Genomic DNA, 18,032 nt, shown 5'->3' on the forward strand with positions numbered 1-18,032 from the left:
TACACACTTATACAGGGCCAGGAGGCAAATCCTGAAGCAGCCCACTTCAAGCCCGGGGTTTATATTACATATTTACTTTACTTCTGGATTCCACAGGATAATATATCTATGGTAGTTTTAATATAAAATATTTAAAAATACAACTATGAAATTCTTCAAATACATTAATAAATACAGTTCTCAGAAAGCAGTACTATGTCATGTGGTACTAGACACTCTTAAGAAGAAAAGAAGCAATGAAAGAGATGGACAATGATGGTCAGTAGTATTTTAGAAAGATCAAGGAAGGAGTGAAAGTGAGTGAGGACCTGAAATGAAAGAAGGGTGCAAACCATGTAGGTATCTGTGGGACAAGAATTCAAAGCAAGAGAACAGTAGTCACAAAAGCCCCAAAGCGGGTAGGGACATGGTTAGTGTCTTTGAGAAACAGTGTATGGCTGGAGTAGAATGAGAGGGGGAATGATGACTGAGAGGTAGCCAGGGACCAGTTTATGGAGGCTATTGGCCACAATAAGTGTTTGGGATTTTTTTCTGAGTGAGATGTAAAAGCCTTTGGAGGGTTTCAAGAAAGAGAGAAACATGAACTGACTTAAATCTCAAAAGAATCACCCTGTCTCCTATAATAAGAAACAGCTGGAGAGGGGCAGGAATAGAAGCAGGGAAACAAGTTAGGAGGCTGTTATGGTAGACACGATGTTAAGGTAGATATTTTGGGGGACAAGGGTGACAGCTGTGGAGCTGGGGAGAAGTGGCTAGATGCAGGGTATATTTTGAAGGTACAGCGGACAGGTTTTGTTAACAGATTAGATGAGATATAAGGAAAAGAAAGAAATTAAGGACTATGCCCTAAATTACAGTAGTGAGCCACTGGATGAACAGAGTTGCCCTTTCCTGTGATTGGGAAAGCTCCAGAAGTTTCAGATTTAGGAAGAAGATCAATGTTCAGGTTTGGTCATATTATCTTTGAGATGGCTATTAGGCAACAAAGCAAGATGATGAGCAGACAATGGACATATAAGTCTAGGATTCAGGAGGGAGGTGTATTGAAGATAGGCATTTGGGAAATATCAGTATAAAGATGGCATTTGAAGCCATGGAACTGGATGACATCACTAGGGAGAATGTATATATAGAGATGAAAGGTCTAGCTCCTGAGCCTGAGGGCACTTATAGTTTACTTTAAGAAGCTGAGAAGATGACAGGAAAATGAGAAGCCAGCAAAGGAGACTGAAATGGAAAGACAGTGAAGTAAATGGGGTACCAAGAGAGCTGTAGCTCTCTTAAAAGCCAAGGGAAGAAAGTATTTCAAGAAGTTTAGACTGACCAACTATTAGTACATTAACTGGAGATCGTTAATGAGACTATTTTTGTGCAATTCTAGGGAAAAGTCCTGATGGATTAGGTGGATTAGGTCAATGAAAAAGAACAGATGTAGAGACAACTCTTTGGTGCAGTTTTGCTGTAAAACAGAGCACAAAAATTGGGTAGTGTGGTCAAGGGAACTTCCAATTTATTTATGACGGGCTATGTTGCCACGTGTTTGAATGCAGATGGGAGTGATGTAGCAAGGAATGAGAATTTATCTAATGCAGGGAAGATGAGAAAAACAAAGGCTAGAGCAAAGTCCTTGAGTGGGTGAGAGGGGATGGAATCCAGAGCACAGGTGGGTGAGGTTGACCTTAGACAGGGGCCCAGAGAGATTTTGTGTTTGTGTTAGGAAAGAGAGCAGAAAATATCCATCGCTACAACCACCACCTAAAACAAAGACGGCAATGTCTCTTAGTTGGATTATTGCAACTACCACTTTCTTGACTTCTCTTCTCAAACTCTTGTCCTGCTGCAAGCCATTTCCCACACTCTCAAAACAGTTATATTTTCAAACTATAAACATAATTACCTAAAACCTAATGGCTTTCCATTGTCCTCATGTTAAAGAAGGAAATCTTGAAGATGGTCTTAACAATGCTCAGTAAGAATATCTTAAATGTTGAATGAAGGTTCAACATTTTCTCTTAACTAAAGTGTTCTGGAAAAAAAATGGGAGGAAAAAAATTTCTGTATTTTTTGTATGTTTCAAATGAATAAAACAGGTCCCTCTGTTTTTACATCATATATTTCAATGTGACCCAGTTAATCCTTTAATAGCCAGCTTTCAACACCTTTGGTCAGCTTCTTACTGTGATATGAAAGATTGGATCTCATTCCTAAGACTAAGTCTCCCGTGGAACATATCCTTGGTGAAATGTTTAATATTGTGGTCAGTGGAGAAAAGAGAAGTTCCTACGAATGCCAGTGTTATCACGAACAAGAAGCACTTCTAATAACTGTGAGGCAGAGCCACTTTAAACCTATTCCCTCCTGTTCCTCTTGAATGTACTTTTCCTATATAACAAAGAGCCTCTGACCCACAAAAAAAATGAAAAGATTTCTTCAAAAGGGACTGAGCAAATAACCAAACCCGTAGGCTATTGGCCAAATGTAGATTTGATGTTGGAGCCAGGTTAGGAGTTGATGAATTCCTTTCTTCATTGCTGGCTATAGAATGGAATCTTTGACTTGGTCTCCATAAGATCGTGGATGAAATTGTAGCAGGAATATAAAAATGAAAATAATCCTAATTCTCTTTCATTGGTCAATGATTTCTATACCACACTACATTTTCTTGGTGATGATGGTAGGGTTGGCAAAATAATTGAGTGATGTTAGGATATAACAATGTTACAATATGAAGCAACTTCAACTAGGGTTGTAGCAATTCTAACTATGTTGGTAGTTGCTGCACTGTATATTAACATATCAATGCTCTGAAAAACTGGACTGAAAGTCAAAATTCACCCAGATGTAACTTTTTTGACCCAATTTATCTGGGCAATACAAACAAAAGCAGATATATTGGTATACATTCTACAACAAATAGCATCACTCCTCTTATTATCTTTCTGGGGAAATCTTGTCCAACTATGAGACTAGTATCAATCATTTACGGTTTTGAAAGACCTTTGACTGTTTTTCTCTTACTCTTTGGATTCACATAATAAAGCAGAGTAGAAAAGCTGAGTGAAGAGAAACAGGCCCCCTGGCGTTGAGCACATGAACAGGAAGTATCAACTCTTTATCAAACAGAAAAGAGTAACAGAATCATAGAAATAGCTTGTCTCTTGACCTTATGTAAGGCTTTTACTTTACGGATGTAGATCACACCGCTAATTGCTAGAATCCTAGAACCTAGGTCTTTTGTTTTCTAGAATACTGATTCTATCTCTAGTATTCTCACTTAAAAATTGGGAGATTTAATGTTTAAAAAGTCTGGACTTCTAGCTTTTCTAAAAGAAGAAGAAAAAGAAAGAAAAGGCGAGGGGCCAGCCCGGTGGCGCAGCGGTTAAGTTCGAACGTTCTGCTTCTCGGCAGCCTGGGATTCTCCAGTTCAGATCCTGGGTGCAGACATGGCACTGCTTGGCAAAAGCCATGCTGTGGTAGGCGTCCTACGTATAAAGTAGAGGAAGATGGGCATGGATGTTAGCTCAGGGTCAGTCTTCCTCAGGAAAAAGAGGAGGATTGGCTGTAGTTAGCTCAGGGCTAATCTTCCTCAAAAAAAAAAAAAAGAAAGAAAGAAAGAAAGAAGGAGAAAGAGGAGAATTAGGGGAGGAAGAGGAGAAAAGGAAAAGAAAAAGAAAGATCGGAGCTCATACTTCCATATAGCAATAATGGGTAAAGTGTTAAACCCTTTCTTCTTCTCCATGGACAAATTTATCTAGGGTTAACTTTCTGGCCTTGCTACCCTGGAAACCTGTTTTAGGTGAAACGTCAGCTGTGTGAGCAGAAAACATTGTTACAGCAAAAACGACCCAGTACTGGCACGCTGCACCTGGCTGGGAGGACTGCAAATGAACTATACATAGCTGGTGGAAAGTCATCATGTTGGCTTTTATAGGATGGTGACTCTTGACACTGGGCTTGCTCTTCATCAGGACTTTGGAAGCTATCCCTATAGAAATGTTATGAGATCTTGGCAACTATTTAAGACACAGAACTTCTAAGTCAGGAGGCTTGACACTTTGCTACAAGAGTCTCAATTCTTTGCTCTTAAAATATCACTTGGGAAAACAGAAAATGAAAAAAATAAAAGTCCCTAGATTGCTGTTTGGATTACTCCATGACTCTCATTGAAGAGGGCCTGGCACTGCCCCGTTGGCATGCACTGTGTCTAGTCCTTAAGCTGGATGCCAAATGTGACCCATGGTGATCTTGTTAGTTTTATTGTCTAGTTGAGCCTAAGAACCCCTCAGGTGCATTGTAGCAACAACTGGTTGCCTCTTTTTGATGAGATATATGCTCTCTAGTTCACCAGAGTCCTCACCATTCCCTATTATCTGACATCTGGCTCACTCAGATTAGTTTCAGTGTGGTCTCTAAAAATTTTAGATCCCTGTTCTAGAGTCTGGGTAGGTAATTTATTCCTGCAGTAACTTGACACATAACCTGTCAAGGGAAGTGTTGAACCTCTCAATATTTACGAGCTTTAGAGAAATAAAAATCATTTACCTACAACGGTCTAATATATTTCTGTTTTGATGACCTCTTTTTTCTTTTTTTCATTTTTTGGACAAAAGCAAAACCTCTTGTCCTAGCCCAGTGGGCTTCCAATTTTCTCTTCCCAGCCTCCAGTTTCTATCTGTATCTAAGGTAAATTAACAAACAATCCAGCCCAAATCTTAAAGACAATTTTGACTGACTTCAGAGAATTCTTTTTTAACAATTAATTGGAAAATAGGTCTTGACAACCTATTTAGCTGTCACATCTTAGGACAATTCCTTTGCAGATACAGAAAGAAATAATGTTTTCAAAATAATTGGACTCTATATCCAAGGATTCAACATAACAATTAGAAAGATATCTTTTAAATAAAGATTTAGGAAGTGTGCTTCATTGTGTGTATTTTTTTTTTAACTGGTTGTAGGCTGTCACCAAGTTAGAGGAAGGAGACCATTAGTACGACATTCATCATTCAGTATTTCCAGGAACTTCATTTGAGAGAACAATCTACCTGCTTTAGTTTTTATGAACCCCCTATGAGTTACAGATGCCAGATGTCTTTTCTCTGGCTGTCTTTCTGATGACAGGCCTAGTGGCACATAAAAGGAAAGCAGTCAGTGTTGGGGAGGAAACTCACAGCTTACAGTGGGACAGTCCATTATTAATGGAGAAAGTCACAGGGTAGTTAATGTACGGATGTCAGACTTTCCAACTTTCATAGAGTCCCCTTGGGAAGTGGTGCTGACAGATGTGTTGAAGGCAGAACTGCAAGCAGAGCTGATAGTCAGCAGGGGATCATTAGTCTGCTTCAAGAGCTGGGGCTCCTGAGTGATTAAGAGGTAACAGCTTACAAAAGTCATGCATAAATTACACACTCCAGGGTCAACACCCCAAATTCTTCTTAATTTTTTTTTACAAAGCATAGCGTCTGAACACCAAATATATTCTGCCAGTCTGTCAACAGAAACTCACAATTTTAGTATTTCTCATATTCACTATCTATAAAAGCAAACCCACCCTTCAATTAATTAATCGTGGATTGTTTCCCAGCTTCCACTAGAATAGGAATATGGTAGGACTGTATGTGAAAGGCTGCCCAGAAGAGCCCTTTCACATACTTGTAACTCATTTTAAAGATATTTGCACATAGCAAAGATGAGAGTTTTTAAAGCTAGGATTATGGAGGATTAATTTTGGTCTTACCTAGTTCTATCTTTTAGTGAGCCCATTAATCTGCATTGTGAAAATTTCAGTATAGCCACATAAAAGCTTCTGTACTTTAGGTTTTACGGATGTATTTTGGGGGTTTTTTTGGTAGCAAGATTGGCCCTGTGCTAACATCTGTGCCAATCTTCCTCTATTTTGTATATGGGATGCTGCCACAGCATGGCTTGATTTGTGGTGTGTAGGTCTGCGCCTGGGATCTGAACCCACAAACCCTGGGCTGCCAAAGTAGAACACGTGAACTTAACCATTATGCCATGGAGCTGGCCCCTTGTGGCTCTACCTTGACATTAGAACAGGAGACATCACACATAGTACTTAGCAGGGGAGCATCTTATATGTGGTTTTTTGCATGAAGCTGCTCGTGGTCAAAAAGCTGACAGAACAGCATTCTCTACTTTACTCTGACATATTTAGCTTTGAACCACTGGACTTAATTTAGACTTTATTCTTAATTGTTTATAAGCTGTCCGGAATGCAAGTACACACGAGATAACTTATGTTAATTGCATTTTTGCTGTTAAAGATTGCTGTTGGGTAGATGGGATTTTGTTGAAAATAAAAGAAGGGCTACCAGTGGAAAGCAAATTTGGTATGGTATCTGCCACAAAATAAAACATGACATATTTCAGATCACAGCCACTTTCAGGCTTTGGACCACTGACTTTCCCATCCCCTCCTTGTATTTCACTGGTTGATTTTTAGCGACAAACACTACATTTCCCTAGCTGAGATAAGTATGGAAATGAAAATAGAAAGTATGTCAACTTGAATTTAAAGTTTCCTAACCTGAAAATGAACTAGTCCTCTTAGCATAATGCACTCCCCCGCAAGCAATTCTCTTAACTAGGCTACAGTGCCATTTGGGAATGAGGGTGTTTATATGTATATTTTTTTCATTCCCTGCAGAAAGTCAAGTCATTTGAGCATTGCTGAGTGCAGATTTAATGCACATCACTGCACACTTACCCCAGTAACACAGCGAGGGCCTGCCACTGGAGATTCAGAATAGCTCCAGGCAGGAGAAAAGCGGATTACTGCCAATCCAGGCATTTTTAGTGATAACCATCTCTCAAGGCAGGGTAGCAAGGTCAGCTATTTTAACTTGAATATCCAGAATGATTTTCAAATGGAAAATAAGTAATAAAATAGCTATATGGTTTGCAGGACACCTATGTATCCAGGCATGGTAGAGACTCTGGCATACAATGCAAACATTTTTTCCCCCAAAGGCTGGTACAAAAAATGCTTTTTTGGAGAAAGAGGTAACTAACCATAGAGAACCATGTAAAAATCTGAGCTAGAAACAACCTTGGAGATCACTAAATCCAACCATGTACTTGTATTTTTAAATGTTTTAAATGTTTTGTTATGAAAATTTTCACAGGTATACCAACTACAAAGTAGAGATAATGGTATAATGAACCTTCATTGTGTCATTATCCAGCTTCAATAATTATCAAGATTGTTTCATTCTCATTTGTCCCTACCCTCTCTGTTGTTTGTCATCTAGCAAATTATAGAAGTATCTTTCCACTTTCCATTATGTTTTTATTTCCTAAGTTTGTTTTCGGTTTTGTATTTTTAATCTGGTATATGGTAAAGATGTAAGCAAATACTCTATTTGGTTCTATGAATTATCTATACTTCTAGAACTTTTACCCAATTTTATATACATATCCTAAAACGGTTGTTTACAAATTGTTGAGGAATGTCATATTTATGCCATGTTTCAGGGGTTTTGTCATCTGTCAAGTGGGGATATATAGCACCTATATCATAAGGTTGCTATAAGAATAAAATTCATTAATATATGTAAAGCCTTTAAAATAGTGCTTGACATATGTTATCCACTATATAATTACTGACATCCATAAGTGAGACTGCCTCCCATTTTGCTGTCTTTGTCAGGTCCTGGTGCCAGGATTATACTCATTTCATAAAATGAACAGGTAGCTTTTCATCTTGTCTTTGCTCTGACACAAATTATTTGGCAAGGGAATTACCTTAAAAATTTGAAATAATTTCTTTATTAAATTTATAGCCTAGAAGACTTGGAGAAAATAATTCCTGAAAACTTTCCATTCCTTCTATGGTAATTGACCTAATCAGATTTTCTATATTTTTCTGGTTCAATTTTATTTATGTATTCTCAGTAGATTGTTCATTTCATGCAGATATTCAAATGTTCATAGAGTTGTGTGTAGTATTCTCCTATGATTTTAAATCTTATATGCAAAATCGTATGCTCTTTTTAATTTCTAATTTTGTGTACTTGTAGTTCTCTTGTTTGTTCTTGATTAGATTTGGAAAGGAATATGCTTGATTTTTTTTTCTCTCCCTCTCAAAGCTCCTCTGAAGATCTCATGCATACAGTTCCTATTTTCAAATTCACCAATTTCTACCTTAATTTTCTTCCCTTCTATTTCCTTCAGCTTTGTTTTGTGTTCTTTTTTAATTTCATGAGGTGAATACTTAGTTTATTGATTTTGATTTCCAGAAATTCATGCTTAAGAATGAATTTAAGGTTATTAATTTGCTTCAGAGTATACTTTTCATAAATTTCATAAGGACTGTTCTCATTTCTTTCACTTTTTAAACACTTATAAATTAATGATTTTTATTTTTGTGTTAATAAACCCAGTAGATATTAGAAAACTGACTTGAAATTTTAATGGATTGATTTTTTAAAAAAAATTTTGGTTATTGTTATTGTATAAAATGATCTACAGCTAATTTCTAGTTTAACTACATTATGGCAGAAAATAGGGCCTGACCTGTACAATTTCAACTTGTTTAAATTTTCTTTTCTTGGTTTAACATATAACCAATTTAAAAAAGCATTATATAGGCACTTGAAAAGAAAGTACATAAATGTATATGTTTTATTATTACATTATTCAAATTTTTTGTATCCTTAATTCTATTTGCCTAGCCTGTTAAATAACAAGTGTGCTTTAGTAATTGTTCTGTGTATTTCCAAATTTTTACCATTATGAATTTTGACCCTATGTTTTATGGTGTTTAAAGTAACATAATTAGAGTGTCTTGATTGGGGTTTAGGTATTTTAACAATAAAAAGTATCTTTCGCAATTTAACGGTTTTGCATGTAAATAACACTTGGTTGCAAACTAATAATTCTACTTTCCAAAAAAGTCTATTTTGTTAGGTGAATAGATATTTTATTTTAAAATAAATGCCATTATATTCTGGTTAGATCACACAGATTTTTAACTCAATATTATGTTCTCATGTTTAACATAGAAATTATCTCTCTTTATATTGTCTGTCATAAGCTATAAACTTTTATATACATCATCTTTTTTCTGTATTTTTTATTTATGCTGTTTTGCTCATCTTTTGGCATTTGATTGAATAGATTACAATTTCTTTGATTTAACTGTCTCCAGCAACTCGGAAGGTACACATTCTGTTTTTTATATCTATCTAGATCTATATTTCCTCAAAGTATTAAAATAAAGAATACCATAATAACTTTTGGCTTCCTCTCAAAGAGGAGGAATATGCTTTTACTATTAAAAGGATGATGCAATGACATGAAATGTTAAGTATGCCATGATATTAAATAAAATAGTATGCATATGCTGATCAAGTATCTTTATCAATTACATTGATTATGTAGAGATTGGATCTTTACTCCTTAATTTCCATATTTATTGAGCTTTCTGATCATTATACTTTCCTTTTGCATTCTTTAAAAAAACTTATCTAGTTAGTCATGCTTATCACCAATTCAATTTTCTACAATGTTCATTTGGCTTTTTATTGAGTCTGCATTGCAGATTTTAATTCTTTCATTTCTAATCTTTGTCAGCTCCTTTTAAACCCTCTTCTGCGTCAGTCAGCTCCCTTTTCACATTGGCTTCTTTGTTTCATAAAATCCATGTTTTCTTACACTTGACTGAAAGCACAATAGAGATACTTCTTTTAATTTTCTTAAGGCATCTCTTTCACACGCATTTTTGTTTTGTTTTGCATCTTCAGGCAATAACTGACACTTCCCTCTTCCCAACTGCCGTGCCCCCCAACCCCCATCACTGAATATTTTCTTAGGTCACCATGATGGTGCAGATGTGTTATTTACCTCTGTTTATTAACATTGGTTTGATTCTACCCAGGTCTTAGGTTCATCAACCCAAAATGAGTGCATCCCTCTATTCCCTCAAATTGACCACAGAGGGCTCCCAGAATCCCTATCTCAAATCTTAAGCTTAAGCCAATTTGGTAGTCATTTTCCCTTTCCAACTTACTGGTGTCTGGCTATCGTTGATTTAGTAAGACTTAGGAACCAAGAAGAAACTTTCTACTGGTTCAGTTATCACCTTCAGAGTGAACTGGTATCACCCTTTTCCTGTCTCCACATGTAATATGCCATGATAGCCTCTTTCTCTATAGAGCATTAGTTAGAATTGTTGATTTCCTAGTGATTTTTAGGGGGGAAAAGATGGTGTATGGTATGTGTGTGTGTGTGTGGTGGTAAGTATGGTAGGACACTTTTGGATTCTTTAGAAAAAATGTCTTCTTATAATAAGGGAATGGACATCAGACTTTTTAATTAGCTATTCAGATTTGATATATAGATACAAAGTGACTATTGCTGGAAACCTTTAAAGATATCCTCTGTCCATCTTCCTTGTCAACTTAGTTCTTTAGCCATGAGACTCTGCTCCAGCCCAAGTGTTCGTGTATTCCCCCACCCCACCACCAAAAATCATATTGTGAAATCCTAACCCCTTAAGGTGATGGTATTAGTAGGTGAGGTCTTTGGGAGGTGATTAGGTCATGAAGGTGGAGCCCTCATGAATGGAAGTCATACTCTTATGAAAGAGATACCATAGAACCCCTAATCCCTTCCACCACGAGAGGACACAGCAAAAAGCTATAAACCAGGAAGAACATTTCACCCTGATCTCAGACTTCCAGCCTCTAGAACTGTGAGAAATAAATTTCTGTTGTTTATAAGCTACCCAGTCTGTGGTATTTTGTTCTTGCAGCCTGAGTGGACTAAGACGGTCTCCTATGGTCATTTCTCAATTTGGCCTATCTGTGCTATTATTATAGGTAATTCTTCAGGCAAATTTTTGATGGCTACCCTCTGTTTCTAGTCCAATTACAACACTGCTTTTGTGTTTTTCATAGAAAGCTGGGTAATAATAAATCAGCCTTGGCTGCCAAGAACCCATTTTAACACTGCCTTCTACCCTAACTCATCCCCTATCTTACAACACTATTTAAAAAAATCTTTAGCAATCTCTAACCTTTTTTCAGAAAAACACCCAAATCTTTAACACTATCTCAGAGCCTAGTTTTTGCCTACATCCCAGACTTAGACCTGTCTTATTCTCCTTGCTACTCTTGGGGTCCCACCACACTGACTTTTTCTTACTGCCAGACGACCTCCCCACTCTGGAATTATGTACTGTTGTTGCAATACCATTCCTTCTTCCTTTCAACTCTTTCATCCTTCAGAAATCTAACCTCCAGAGCTACTTCTTCAGGGAAGCTTTCTCCAGTCTACATCATGTCCTTCTATGCTACATGATCAGATCATTGAGCCCTTTCCTTTTCCACCTCATAACCAAAAGCACACATCCCAGCATGGTTAGCTGATTACCCTCTTACTCTGCAGCAGACCATAGGTCCCATAGGAGGAGGGACCATTGTTTTTGCTCTCTCCTATATCTGCCATGTCTATGACAATGCCTGGCATCTGCTGAATTTCGATATTTTTGCTTTCTAAAAGCAATCTATTCTCTTTAACCTTGAAATCCTAATTTACATACTCCATCAGGATACAATCATAAATCTCATTCATCACAACCATTTCCATTGAAGTAAACTGGAACTGTACATTGATAAGAAATGTTGGCTTGCAGAGATAGTGAAAAAAATTGAAAGGTAGCAAGATTAACAGAGAAGAAGATGTAGGAATGTCTTTCTTAAATTTTGGTGTTGACTTCAGAGGTGTGTCATACCTACCTCATTTTGTAGTAAGTGTGAACCACAAATGGAAAAAATAGGATACATAAATCAGTTACTTTTTATTTTTAAAATCTCATGTATCTTTTCAAAAGGCAAACCTGAGTTTGCATGAAATGATAAGAAGTTGGCCTCAAACACCTACAACTGAAGTATTTTGGCATTTCCTGGGTGTTCCTTAGTGTATGTGTTGGTTTGAGGGAACATGAAAGCGTATAAATTTCAAATGATTTTACAAAGTAGAGATTCTTTGGATATTTCTGAAATGCTACATTATCAACTACAACCATGCTTCCAGCTATGCCTGCCATATGGATTTATGAATTCCTGTGGAGTGTTATTATAACACAACTCCTTTCCAGGGGTTAATTTTGTCAGTGAAGATTGTGATAATATGTTAACCTGCAATTAGCTGATGTGAGAAAAATAGGGTGTGTCACAGTTAGAGGTGGGAAGAGCTTTCTTGGCTCAGTACAAAATGACTGCCCGTTGTTTGTGAGCAGCCAGTACCTACCTAAGAGATCATGAACACTCTCCCAATTAGCCTCTGAATTAAAGATTTGACATTTCTTTTAGTTCATAATGTAGGCAGAGTTGGTCTCTCTGTAAAACTATTACTGTTTCACTTGGAGTTTTGTATTTATTCTCTATGTTCCAAATGTCAAAATCATTAGTGAATATGGTTAACTCAAATAAGTATGATTGGTTAAATAAAGTTTTTCATCCATGTTGTTTGCCTTTGATGAATATACAGACATTTAATTTAAACATTTCCTTTTAAATCAGTATTCTGGTATTACACAGCATCAGAAGCTATAATCCTACCTTCAGACATAATGCCATAATCTATTCTTTTGGTTGTGAAAATGAACTTCACTTGCCGAAGTGCATCATTTTCTCTGGTTTTTGATTTGGCCTACTCTAGTTATCTTCCTAAATGTGTGCAAATGAAACAGAATGAGTTAAAAAACTATATCAGAAAAATGCCAACTTCTTTTTTGTGCCGTAACACCAACAGGATCAAGATCCTTGAAAGTGGTGAATACTCCATTTCTGAGCTTTCAATTTCTGATTTCCCAGCTAGAGCCTATTTCCAAATATCTGGGACTCAGCCAGCATTTCCTCATTCTATGTATTGCACCATTATCCTGCTTAATTCAATGTGATGTCATGATACTGATGGGGTTCAGGGCAGGTCGCCCCAAGATGTGCCACTCTGGTATACAGACTATTTCCAGCTTGAGGACAATAAAGGCTCAAAAGACTCAGGAAGAGCAGCCGACTTCCCCGCCCCCCAAGCTGCATAAAGGACTTTAACATAGAAAGCCTGTTCCAGGAAGAAGCTCATATCATGTGACAGCTACAGTATGATGTAAAATAGGTGTGATAAAAGGACACCAACAAACCCATTTTTTGGGCCCAGCAAAACCTGTTTAACAAACATTTGCATTCCATCTCTATGTAGATTGTCTTCCTCCCCTTTGAAGTCCCAGATCACTAACCCCAGTGTCCTCCTTGTCTGTAGCTGAGGATATTTAAACAGGCGGACTCAGCCAGATAGCTGAGTTACTCAGTTTCTTCTCGGTTTCTCCCATATATACAAGCTATTACATTTTGTTTGATTTTTCTCTTGCTAACCTGCCTCTTTGATTATTTAACCAGCCATAAGAACCTTAAGGAAAAGCGGTGGGGGGAATTCTCCCACTTCCCTGACACAACACCGATTCGTCGTTGAAAATGTATCCAAAGAGGGCCTCATTTCTTTTTCAGCTGAAAAGACGAAGTTCATAGGGTATATTTCCAGTGGGCATTAAAACAAGGATAGGTCTCATATATCCTGTAGTGATTGTCCGCTAAATTATTTATGAAATGCTCAGCTATGTTCATGTTGTTGAAAGATCAGTGTTGATCATTTGTTCTGTTCTGGTTGGTACATCCTTAGTAGCACTCTTCTGGATATGTAATGTGTTTTTCACATCACCAGACTCTTCACATCCCAAATAGCACCTGTGTTCTAATATAATACCATCCTTCATTGCTTTCTGGGACAGGACAACCCCAAGAGGGAAAGCTCTGCATGCAGCTGAGCTTTGTTGAATGATCACAGTTTGTAGATCACTCAGCTTTATGGATCAAGTCTCTCTTTCCAAATGCCATGTCCTTTTAGTGCTAATGTGTTTGGCCCTTATTCTGACTGATCAATGGGCCTTCAGTTCCAAGGATCAAACCTGGAGATAATCTCTCTGATTTTTTTCTTGTTTTTTGAAGTTTAAAAAGAAAACAGAGACATTCTCAACTTGAATTCAAATCTATCCACAAATACTCTTATGTAGTACTTATCATTAAATTAAGTACAGAACAACTGTCAGGAGAGAAGCTGAGTAATTAAGCCCATCATTAATTAACTAAAATCCTTGGTTTCTGCCAAATAAGGAACATGGAAACACTTGCGCAAGAGAAAAGGAGGAAAAGAAGATATAGAAAAAGAAATTCTTAAAATTTATTTTTGCTATTTTTTAAAAACTAAATTATATTCTCTAGGCTACTGAATGAGGAGGATTTTAGGCTGGTTACTTTTAAAACTGCACATGAGAAGCAGGCTCCAAGGACTGGAATTTTGCTTGCCCTTTTGAGAGACATTTGCATTTGTGAAGGAAGGGGGATGACCTTGTAGGGACCTGAAATTGGCCACCCCAGGATATGTCTCTTTGGCATCAGGCTCTGGGGAATGGAACTTGCCCTTGTTGGGACACATTTACATTTGCAAGGTAAATCTCTATCTGTAAAAGGTGCCTCCCTCTCTGTACCAGGAAGAAGAAGAGAGATGACCTTATCCCTAGAAACTCTTAATGGGGAAGGCAAGAACTTAAGTTGGTTGCTGTCTGGCAATCTCATGTAACTGATTTAGGGTGGTGGCTTCTGACCTTTACTTAATCCGATTTGATTCTTGTCTAAAAGTCATGGGATCACCCAATGACCAGACCCTACCTACACTGATACCATTTTAACTTTTTTTCATGTTCTTTCCTTTGTCTTGTAAAGAAATGACTCACATACCCATGCCTTATAAAATTTAGCCCTAACCCTCAACTCGGGGCAGCAGCAGGAGCTCTGACTGCCCGGTGGGTCTTGTCCCCATGCCAGCGGGGGCAGCAGAAGCGGCAGCAGAAGCTCTGACTGCCCATGGGTCCTGTCCCCATGCTATTCTATACTATTCTCTAAATAAAAGAGCACTACTGCCAGATCTTAAGAGTCTAAGAAATCTTTCTTTCGACTCCTCGGCTCACCGACCCCACATCACTGAACACAAAGAAATTTAATATTAATTTATTAAGTAGCTGAGTTTATTTCTAAGTGCTGTGGTTTGGGACTTGCTACAGCTGGAAAAACAGCTTAAACTTCTGTAGGGACCTGAAATTGGCCACCCCAAGATACATCTCTTTGGCATCAGGATTATTTGAGGCTGATTGCTTTTGATAAACTGGGACAGGGAAGGAGGCTCTGAGGAATGGAACTTGCCCTTTGTTAGGACACATTTACATTTGTAAGGTAAATCTCTATTTGTAAAAGTTGCCTCCCTCTCTGTACCAGGAAGAAGAAAGGAGATGACCTTCTCTCTAGAAACTCTTAATCAATACCAAAGGCAAGGACTTAAAATCTGCATTTTATTGTGCCTGTTTCTGGTAACCTCCTGTAGCAGACTTCCCTCCCCCTCCCAACTTTGACATTTCTGTAAGGATTAAGCATCTTTCCTTAGGCTAGGAAGTGATTGCTGAGCTCACCTGTGACCACCCAGCTCAAGACAATAGACTTGCCTCCGGCTACGCCCACCGAGATAGCAGACCATTACCTGCTGTGTCCATCAAGCACTGTGCTGACAGGGCAATCTTGTGACTATTGTGGGAGGGACATTTCAATCACATGTGAAACACCCTGTTTGGGGGTATATAACCACTCTGTGCACCCCACTTCTTCAGTGCCCTTTCTTCCTTCGGAAAGAAAGGCCCCGGGCCATGATTCCTCATAAAGCTTTGTTTAATTTTCTCTTGCTATTCTGTCTCATGTGAATTTAATTCGTTCTCTGGCCAGACGAACCCTCATTTGGGAAGAGGAAATGTTTTCCTCCCCTACACTTCTCTCTCACTAGAGCTAAAAGGAGAACTAAGGTAGAAAGTATACACCTACTATTCCTGGGGAACTCTTCTTAGAAACCAGACCAGCAATTCTCTATATAGGTTAATTTAAGAAATTGAGGTCTAGAACTATTCTAGGACCAGGGAACGTTTGCAGCTTAAACACATTCATTTTTTTCTACTCATAAGTGTGTAGTTGTTGACATCAAGGCAGCCAAAAGTATAGTCATGAAACATTCAAGTTGTTTTAAAGAGTTGACAAGAAAATTCAAAGGCAAAAAGTATGTCAGTAGCATCACAGCATATGCTTAAGCAATTTTGGAGATAACCGACATCAGAAATATTCACCTCAATTCTTCTTGTCACATCCAGTGTGGGAGAAGCCGGTCATTCTTCTAGACATGCGAGACCTAATTCTCCCCTTTGGTTTCCTTTGCTGATGCTCTCTTTGAGATAAAGGATCTCACGGCTGAGAGAAATGGAGCATGTATTTGGTACATGTATTTGGTAGTAAGGACAATAATCCTACTGGCCTATCCTCCCAAACATGAGACACTTCACCAAGCCATTTGGGTGGGACAGTTTATAACAAGTAGTCCCTGATCAATGTGGCTCTGTTTTCTGCTCAATGGGTGAAAAAAGGGAGGCTTATTGAATGGAGAAAAGCATCATCTTCCAAATTGTTTCACATTACTCTGTGCTGATTAAATAACTAATGTGCTAAAACCTGCTCTGACTGGCAAAGTGGGAAAAGAAAAAAGGGAGAAATTGGCTCATGACATTTTGGATGAAAGAGTCCAGGTTCATGTCTTTCAAAGGAACCAGAGTCAAGGAGCACCAAACAAGATTGCCCTAAGAATGTTTAATACCAGAAAAAAAGAAGATACCTAGTAGTCTATGGTATTGATTAACCTATCACTAACTAAATGTTAGCCTTTCCTCATTGAACTAAATGTTAGCCTTTCCTCATTGAATTGCAATAGATATCTATTTAAGTGAATATATAGTTTCTTGGCTGAGAAATGAAACTCAGAATGCATTTTCCATAGAAATAATATCATAAAATGTGGTTTGCCCAAATTTGATCCCTAATATTCTCGAAGAATGGTAGTAGTATTATTTCAATGCTGCCCCCAGCCAGCATTTTACACATTATTTCCTAGGGTTTCAAGAACCCACTTTTTGCCTAGTGACAGAGTCCCTTATGAATCATTGGTATCCTAACGAGGTCAGTCTTAACCTAGAGGACACCTGCGGTTTTAAAAGCTATTTGCAGGAGACAAGCCATCTCTGAGATTCAGTCACTTCTCAGGTGACATGGAATGAGCTTCAAAGGGCAGCTACCTCAGTGATGACCAAATAACAAGGACTCAAGATCTTAAGACCAGAATTCATCATTTGTTATTTAAGTGGTTTTGGAATTGGGTCTATTTTTGAGCACCTTCCCTCACTCCACACACACACCCCAGACTGAGATAACTAAAGTGGAATGCTGGGCCCTTCTTAGTTCCCGTAAACATGTTCAACCAAGTCCCACTATAACCAGAAAAGGAGATTGTAACTCAACAATTAGAGGGGTATTCTTCCTATAATTTTTCATGATAATGAAGTGATTTTTAATTTCATAGCTATTTTAAAATTTCAAATTGTCTTTTTTAAAATTGCCATACAAGTTGAAGACTACAATTTTTTCTCTATTCAAAAAAAATCTCAGTAATATTTTAAAAATCTTGGTCACTCTTAGGTCTAACTTAATATCTTGTTTCTTCTAAGGAAATGATATAGAGCCCAGGAACACAGTATACACACTAAAGAGAAAACATAAACATAGGGAATTACACAGGGTTTGTCCTAAGATAAGACTATTGGAAGAGTTTAACTCAACTGCCATTTTTAGTCCGTAAGGGCAATTTTCAAATGTTACAAGAATGGCTAGGGGCTGGCCTGGTAGCTCAGCGTTATATTCGCACGTTCCTGCAGGTTCAGATCCCGGGTGTGGACATGGCACTGCTCATCAAGCCATGCTGTGGCAGGCGTCCCACATATAAAGTAGGGGAAGATGGGCACAGATGTTAGCTCAGGGCCAGTCTTCCTCAGCAAAAAGAGGAGGATTGGCAGCAGATGTTAGCTCAGGGCTGAT

The 18,032-nt window shown here is 37.9% G+C and overlaps 1 protein-coding gene across 10 annotated transcripts in view; it reads right to left on the reverse strand.

Moving 5' to 3' along the window:
- Window positions 1-18,032, reverse strand: part of CNTN4 (contactin 4) — an 874,157-nt gene that overhangs the window by 206,430 nt on the left and 649,695 nt on the right. The gene's annotated exons all lie outside the window — the stretch shown is intronic.

This window comes from Equus przewalskii, chromosome 15, assembly GCF_037783145.1.
Source record: "Equus przewalskii isolate Varuska chromosome 15, EquPr2, whole genome shotgun sequence".
Classification (NCBI taxonomy): domain Eukaryota; kingdom Metazoa; phylum Chordata; class Mammalia; order Perissodactyla; family Equidae; genus Equus; species Equus przewalskii.